The 8404-nt window shown below is 33.3% G+C and overlaps 1 pseudogene; it reads right to left on the bottom strand.

The window, feature by feature from the left end:
• Positions 1–5571: 5571 nt before the first annotated feature.
• On the bottom strand, positions 5572–5920 carry LOC145828553 (histone H2B 1-like; annotated as a pseudogene).
• Positions 5921–8404: the final 2484 nt, after the last annotated feature.

Raw genomic sequence — 8404 nt, 5'->3', positions numbered from 1 at the left:
TATAATTTCGCCAACAAAATTTACTGGTTCACTTTATCTACTTCGGATTGATTTCGTTTTTCTTATTTACATAATAAAGTTTTCGAACTAACTTATAGTTTTTTGGTTGTTTTAGTAAAGTTAAAAAGTATGTAAGAAGTTACAGTCTATGGTTAAGTAAGTGATTATGTATGTAATACAAAATTTATTTTTACTTCATAAACTCTTTCAAAGTAATAGTTTAAATGTAATCAATTAAATATCGTAAAATTCTTTTTTTGTTTAAGATTATTTTAAACAAATTTTTAAAATAAAAACAAAGTATATTTATAGTATAGTTTTTAAGTTTAGGACTGCGAGTTAGGCATTGGATTGTAATTTTATCAAAATAAGTGTTATTTATCAAGTTTTATTTATCATATAATTAAAAAAACTAATTACTCAAGTTTTAGAAATTAAGTCGACCAATTATAATTAAGTGTTAAGGTTGATAAAACTATGTTTTTAAACAGTGAATAAAAAAAAAATCTACAAAATAAAGTAACTATTTGTAAAATATTTATTACTCCTTAATGTTTTGTTTTAAATTTTCACTATATAGTAATACAACCAAGACACTGCTATATTTTAGTCTGATTTCAATAATAAAAAATATTTATAACAGTAATTTTAACGGTTTTTTAATTTAAAGTTATTAAATATGAAAAGCATCAACAGCTTAGTATTTTGCTTAAAAACTGCAATTAGCTTTAAACAAACAGAAGTCTAAAAACTGAAACTCTTAGATGTTTAATCATGTCTTTGTCAGAGACACAAATTAAGACAAAGTAAAAAATTAATAAAGTATTAAAAGATGAAATTCTTTAGAGTGTAGAGTAATTACTGAGAGACAATATTAGAAGTTTTGCAAAGTTGCCTTAATATATTAATCAAAGAGGAAGCATTCTTGAAATTAGTTTGAATTATGCAAAAATTAACTTGATTATTCATGTGTTTTTATACCTCTATAACTAATTAACAGATAAAATTTTCATCATCGTAATACATCAGTTCTTTTTTTTTGCTTTAAGGTTATGTGCTTCTTTTGATCTTATATAGAGTTTTTTTTTACTATTTAAAATCTTTCCTTGAATTTCATTTCTATAATTCCCAGTCTTACCGGTTTTCTAACGCTATATTTTTATTCCATCAATTTAGATGGGTAGCTATCAGGGACGTAGCGTGGGGAGGGACACTGGCGCATGCGTGCCACCAAAAGAAAAGAAGTAAAAAAAAGAATTGAATATCTTCATCCTTTATGATTTATTTTTTCTGCTTAATTTGTCTTTTTTCAACTATGTTCATCTAGTATTCAAAAAGTTAAATGAAATTTTGTATACCAATTAGTGACAAGTTAGGAAAATTACCCAATATACCGATGTTGAAGAAAAACTCCATAAGGAAAAAAAAATTAACTTCATAAGAATTTAAACTCAAAAAGTACGCAACTAGTTAGTGCACCGCTGTAGTATAACCTTATGGCAGATTTTTCTACAAAAATATGTCACGCTTAAAGAAAAATTAAACAATTTTACAAGTTAGTTTTTTTCTATGCTACAATAAATGTTAAGACTACTGCTAGTTTTCTAAACCTTGTTTTTGTAAACATAAAATTTATACAAAGTACAAAATGTAAATTATTAAATAAACATCTAAAACTTTTTAAAGTGATAAAATAAATAAATGCATTTTTTGTAATTTTTTTTTTTGTATTGGCGAACTTTCGAATAACTTATTAACATTAAATTTTATAAAAGCATATTTTATTGATTAAATTAATTTTTAATGATAAAGTTATTTAAGTCTTTGATTTTTTATATAATCAGATTTCAAATAAATGAAAAAAATATCTTGTTAATTACATAAATTTTAATACAAAAGCTACTTAGTTTACGTTCTTTTGGGCCTTTTTGTTTTAGGTAAGTTTTAATTTATAGGTTAAAAGTTAAACCTTTTTAGCTGTTTTAAGCAAATATAAAAGGTGATTTTTAATGATTTTTTACCTTAGCCATAGGGTAAATTTACCTTAGCCATAGGGCAAACCATAGATTGATAAAAGGTTATATAGCCATAGAAGTTACTTTTGTCGTAATTTTTCATCAAATTAGGTTAATTTTTGGTGAAATTATTATTAAGAATTTGGTATAAAGTTGCAAAAAATTTACGTATAGGTTTAAAGCTGTCTTAAGCATTAATTTTCTGAGGACGGGTCTCTTTTGCACTGAGTCACTTTTGCACAAGTCGTTACATTTGTTCAACGTCACTTTCATTCAAGTGTCACCGTTGCAGGAGTCATCACTTTTGCACAGTGTCAATTTTTCATGGTGGACTTCATGGCGTAACTAAGATTTAATAAAGTCAACGAAAACAGTTGTAAAAGTATAGATTAAACTAAAATTACTGTATGACTAAAATAAAATTAACTGAATTATAACACTTAATTTCAGCAAAATAAAAATTTAGTTATATACGACTTTAAACTAAATATAAACTATGATAAGAACAAACTATTTTCTAAGTTAAAACAAAAGATAGCTGAAAACAAGTTTAACTTAAAACTAGTGGTATTTAGTTATAAATGAAATAAAAATAAAAAACTATAAGTTTACTTTAAATAAAAAAGTCAAAAGATAGTTTCGAAAAATCTACAGTTTTTTATTTCACAACACATAAGTTTAAAATGTTTTTAGATTTACAATTCGTTTTCAATAAACTGGATGATGAAATGACTTTTTTTTTGTGACGTCATTTAAAAAAAAATTGTCAAAAATTCAAAATCAAAGAATGAATTCCAAAACTACAGACCTTGGAAAAGACTCTTATACTATTTTTAAAGACAATTTTTGACTATTTGTAGGAAAATTAGCCGATACAAGGATTTTAAGTTGAAAATTGAACTTTTATTGTGACGTCATTTTTTATAAAATATTAAAAGTCAAAGACTGAATTGCCTTGGGGAAGACGCTCATACCTTTTTTAAAGACCATTTTTGACTCTTTATAAGATATTTAGCTGTAACAAGGTTTTTAAGGTAAAAAATGACTTTTTGTGACGTCATTTTTGAATAAAATACGTCAAAAATAAAAATCAAAGACTGAATTGCAAAACTACAGACCTTGGGAAAGACGCGTGTAACGTTTTCAAAGACCATTATAACCCTCTGCTGTTGATTCTCTGTTTTCATCTTTGTTTGTTTGGGTATTTTGTATATTGTTAGGTTCTGCTTTGAATGTTTCCTGGTTTGTAGTTGCAGTTTGAGCAGTATTAGATATTGATGTTGGAACATGAGAATCTGCTAACAGCTCGGAGTTACTTTGTTGGTCTCGCCTCTTAAAGCTTGACGCTTTATCGGCCGAGTGTGCACGCTTTGTGTGCTTCTTGACCATGCCAGTGATGTGGGTTGTTGACATGGCCTTGGGATTCTTATTTTTGGAACTCATTCTTCAAGGAAATAACCAACCGGAGAGTTTTCGTGAAGAAATCAATTGCAATTAACCGAGATAGAACTCAGAAATGCAAACAGATAAGAATTCTCCGCAATTAACCGAGTCAACGCTCAGTAATGCGAATTGGTACGAATTCTTACGCAATTAACCAAGTTGGGACTCAGTAATGCGATCTGTTGATTTTTCACCGCACTTAACCGAGAATGAGCTCAGTAATGCGAACTGGATACGAGGTATGGTTAAATGAGGCTCGACTTAGTATAATATTGACCACTTACCGTAGTCAATTAAAAATTAGTAAATACTTAACAAATGCTACTTTCGTAATCGACCGTTAACTTACTATATTCTAACTTAGATAATTATAAACTTAGTTAGTTAAATTAAACTATTAGATAGAGAATTGTTAACACAAAGTTTATTTTACACCTAAACTATTATTACGATACAAAAAAAAAGACACTCACACTCGTGCAGGACAAAAGCTCAGGAACTAAGTTACCACAACAAATCACTGGGCTGACTACTACAAGACGTCTCGAGCTGGTTTCTAACGCCGGTATTCGTTTCGGGTTGAAACTCAATCTCTCGATCAAACGTTTTTGCGGACTGGCTACGTGAAAAATAAGCCTCTACGCTTAATGTGTAATCAAACAAAGCCCTCTCTAAGTGATAACAAATGCCTAATACGAAAAACCTTCGTTGGCTGTAAACGTAAAATGCCTACGCTTATTTGTGTAAGTAAAATGTCTCTTCGTTGAGTGTTATTATCAAAAGCCTTCGCTGACTGCGAAATAAGAATGTCTCTTCGCCAATTGTGATTATAAAAGCCTACGCCCTTCTTGCGACGTCTATTTTTATGCAGTCTGCTTTTCGAAGAAAAAAGATTTCTCTTCTCTTCACAAAAGCAGTGCGAAGCAGGCGCAATGCTTACACCGCCACCTGCTATCCCCTAAATTTTAATTTTTTTATTTTTTTTAAAAGAAATAACAGGACAGGGCCCTCCTTTCTGAAATGCCGTGGATTTGTGTGGTCAATTACCCCTGAGCTTTGATAATACTAACGCAAAAAAGTGAAAAGAGAAAAACTAAGCATGCAAAGGTATTATAACCCACTAATTTACAAATTCACAAACAAATTCACAAATACAGAAAATAGTTTACAAACCATTGTAATGGTAACGATTTGGAAATGGGTAGAGTTTAACGTAAAAATAGCGTCAACTTACATCAATGGTTGGTATTAAAGAATCTTTAAATTTAAACTAAGGTAAAGTTTGCAGAATTTAACAAAAACATAACAGCTAGACAACATCATCTGAAAAACGTTCTAAACTTTTTAAGAAACCCTTAAATCAAGTTTTTAATATCTAATAACAAAATTCTAAAACACACATGAGTGGTACAATTTACAATAACAGATATCATCGATTATTTCGAAAATCTTAATCTGTAAAGAACTTGAATACTGATATAGTGTACACAAGTAGAATTACTTTGAAAAAAGCATCTAGATGTTAAATTTTAGAAATTGTATCTCTTAAAACATGGACAGTACGACAATTAACAAGGAAACGCACGTTTTTTTTTTTGAAAAAAATCAAACTTGTTAAAGGCACTATACTTTAGAGTGAAGTGATTAGTGCTAACAACATTTATTTATTTTTAGTTGTTTATAAGACATTAGAAAATTTTATCTAAAAAGTTAAAGCACTAATACATTAAAGTGAAGTGATTAATACTAACAACATTTACTTTTTTAAATTGTCTATAACTCCAGAAAAATTTATCTAAAAGTTTAAGCACTAATACATTAAAGTGAAATGATTAATACTAACAAAATTTACTTTTTAAATTGTCTATAGCTCCAGAAAAATTTATCTAAAAGTTTAAGCACTAATACATTAAAGTGAAATGATTAATACTAACAAAATTTACTTTTTAAATTGTCTATTAAACTTCAGAAAAATTTATCTAAAAAGTTCCATAAAACGTAGTGCTATAAAGAATAAAGAGTTAACCAAAAAAAACAAAAAATTGGTCCCTATTGCGCGTTATTCGCGTGCGTTTAATTGTCAATTGTTAATGTCTTTTTCCTTTCTTCTGGATTACTTCACGCTGGTGTACTTGGTGACTGCTTTGGTACCTTCAGATACGGCGTGTTTAGCCAACTAACCGGGCAACAACAGACGAACAGCAGTTTGAATCTCGCGACTGCTGATGGTTGAACGCTTGTTGTAGTGAGCCAAACGTGAAGCTTCAGCGGCAATGCGCTCGAAGATGTCGTTGACGAAAGAGTTCATGATGCTCATGGCCTTGCTCGAAATTCCAGTATCGGGGTGTACTTGCTTTGTACACGTAGATGCTGAAGCTTTCCTTGCGACGAGCCCTGCGCTTCTTCTTACCGTCAGCTGGGACGTTCTTTACTGCTTTCTTGCTACCTTTGGATGCTGCCATTGTGAATGAATTACCAGACCAACAAAAGGAACAACAAGGTGAAAACAGAGAAACAACAGCAGAGAGTTATAGTGGCGTCCTTAACCGCCCGACTACTCCAACCTTTCGAGACACAAATGAATTTATAACGAAGACGATGACAGAAAAAAAACGAGAGATGCGCAGAAACTATTTCCCAGAAGGCGGGTTACCATCCATGCCAATGGGAAGTGACTGTGGATCTATGTATCCAGCACCCGGCCACAACCAGGCCGATCACTATTTAGCGCCGGATAATGCTGACGAGTTCAATTTGAAACAACAAAACGAAGAACTCAAAGCTCTTTTGAGCGATTGTCGGACAGCGTTAGCCAAAGTTACACAAGAAAGGGAAAGAATAAACATGGCCGACGCACGAAACAACAGTTGTCAAAATAATTACGTTTCACCAGCGTTTGACGCTTTGAACATGAGGGAGGGCCAATGCTCGCAAGAGTACAGACCCTCTGTCAGAAAAATGACTAATTATGATTTTGACAAAATGGCGAATACGCGATGTAATAGAGGGCCAAATTATCTACCGACTTTCAGAAATTCCAACACCGAAGAAGAACGTCATGTGCAACAAGCACCTCCCACCAACCAACTCATACATCAAAATGAAACAATGATTATTAAAAATGAGCCGGTTAGGGATGAGCGGCGTATACAAGTGATGCCTGCCCCCGAAAACATCAACACTAGAGACAGTCGGTACCCGGGACAGTCTAAATTTTGCGACTACCGTGAACCGGTCTACAACAATTTTAACGATAATTCGTATATAAATGTTAGCGATAACGATCTCGACCGTAAGTTCCATCGGTTTAGTAAAATTACTAACCCTCGCCAAACCCTGAACTATTTCATCGGAGAGTTTGAACGGTTGAACGTCACAAACGATAGAACTAAATATAATATCATAGTCGGAAAATGGGTTCCCGACGAAGTATCTCAATACTACGGCTTGACCAACCCTGAGGATCGTAATTTTCAGACGTTCAAGGAGTTTTGCGAAAAGCGTGATAATTTACTGACACCCATCCTCAGCAAACCTCCAGTTCACACGAGCAAAACACCGTTCAGTACTTACCTAACCGAGGCTACTGAATGGGCATATGCTAAAGAAGATGATCGTGTAAAATTTTTCCTATACTATCATGCACCCGTCTCTCTAAAAGGCAGGATTGAAGAGTACTTCTTAGAGGACCTGTCACAATTCAAACGTCGTGTACAATCCATCTGGTCCCGCCAAGATGACGATCACTACGCACGGAACCAACAAGTAAATTATGATAGGTCAAGAAGAAACCAAAACCAACGGTTTAGTAGGCGTCGGAATAACGGGAGAGATAATTTCCCTGACCAAAATTACATGGATGATGGTAACTACGATCAGAGTTTCGACAATCGAAACCAAGATCATGGTAACAATGGGAACTACACCCAAAACTCCAATAACCGAAACCGGTACCACGGAAACGGTAACAATAACAGACGCAATTACAACGCTCGAAACCAGAATTACGGCAACAATAGTAACTATGGCCGTAATGCCAATGGCAGAGACCGAAACTACAACAACGACTCCGGTAACGAACGTGATTATAACAACAGAAGGAACTCCAATGACGATTACAATGACCACCGTGATGTCACCCATTCAAATGAGCCTCCTTCCAGGCCGAATAATGTTAACAATTACCCACGACAGGGAAACTCCCTCCCACCCTCGCAGTAACGCGAGGCTCAGGGGGTGGGGTTAAAAAGTCTCGTGTTAGATTCGCCGAAGATACCCCAAAAGCCTGTAATATAGGTTATGGCCGATCTGACATATCTGATTCTGTACATACTTCACAAAAGGGAAATTCCCCTAATTCAAATGTATATATCCCGGAAACACATGTTGATAGAGACCTAGAGAGGGAACGCAAACATTACACAAAAAGCAAAAATTCCGTTCCTTCACAGGATGTAGATAGTGGCGATCATCAACGCAAAATTGAGATTACCGTCGATAAGACGCCAAATATAATTCCTGTTGTACATAAAGAAATGAGTACGCCTGGTTGCTCGAAGAACTATCAAGAAACCAGTCAGGTTAAAAATTATAACTTACATGATGACGCTACGATAAATAAAGCGTTACATTCTAATGTCCATGATGAGGACAAAGCCGAGCCAAATTGCTCGAAGAACCATTCGGAAAGTGATACTCCGAATGAGTTTCCCCTTCATAATGTTTCTAGGGAAGAAACATTGATTTTTCATTCAAATGTCCATGATGAGGACAAAGCCGAGCCAGATTGCTTGAAGAACCATTCGGAAAATGATACTCCGAATGAGTTTCCCCTTCATAATGTTTCTAGGGAAGAAACATTGATTTTTCATTCAAATGTCCATGATGAGGACAAAGCCGAGCCAAATTGCTCGAAGAACCATTCGGAAAATGATACTCCGAATAAG

This window comes from Thalia democratica, chromosome 2 (assembly GCF_965202585.1).
Source record: "Thalia democratica chromosome 2, ktThaDemo2.hap1.1, whole genome shotgun sequence".
Taxonomy (NCBI): Eukaryota; Metazoa; Chordata; class Thaliacea; order Salpida; family Salpidae; genus Thalia; species Thalia democratica.
Note: the sequence above shows the minus strand (reverse complement) of the source record. Positions and strands in the feature narration are given on the sequence as shown.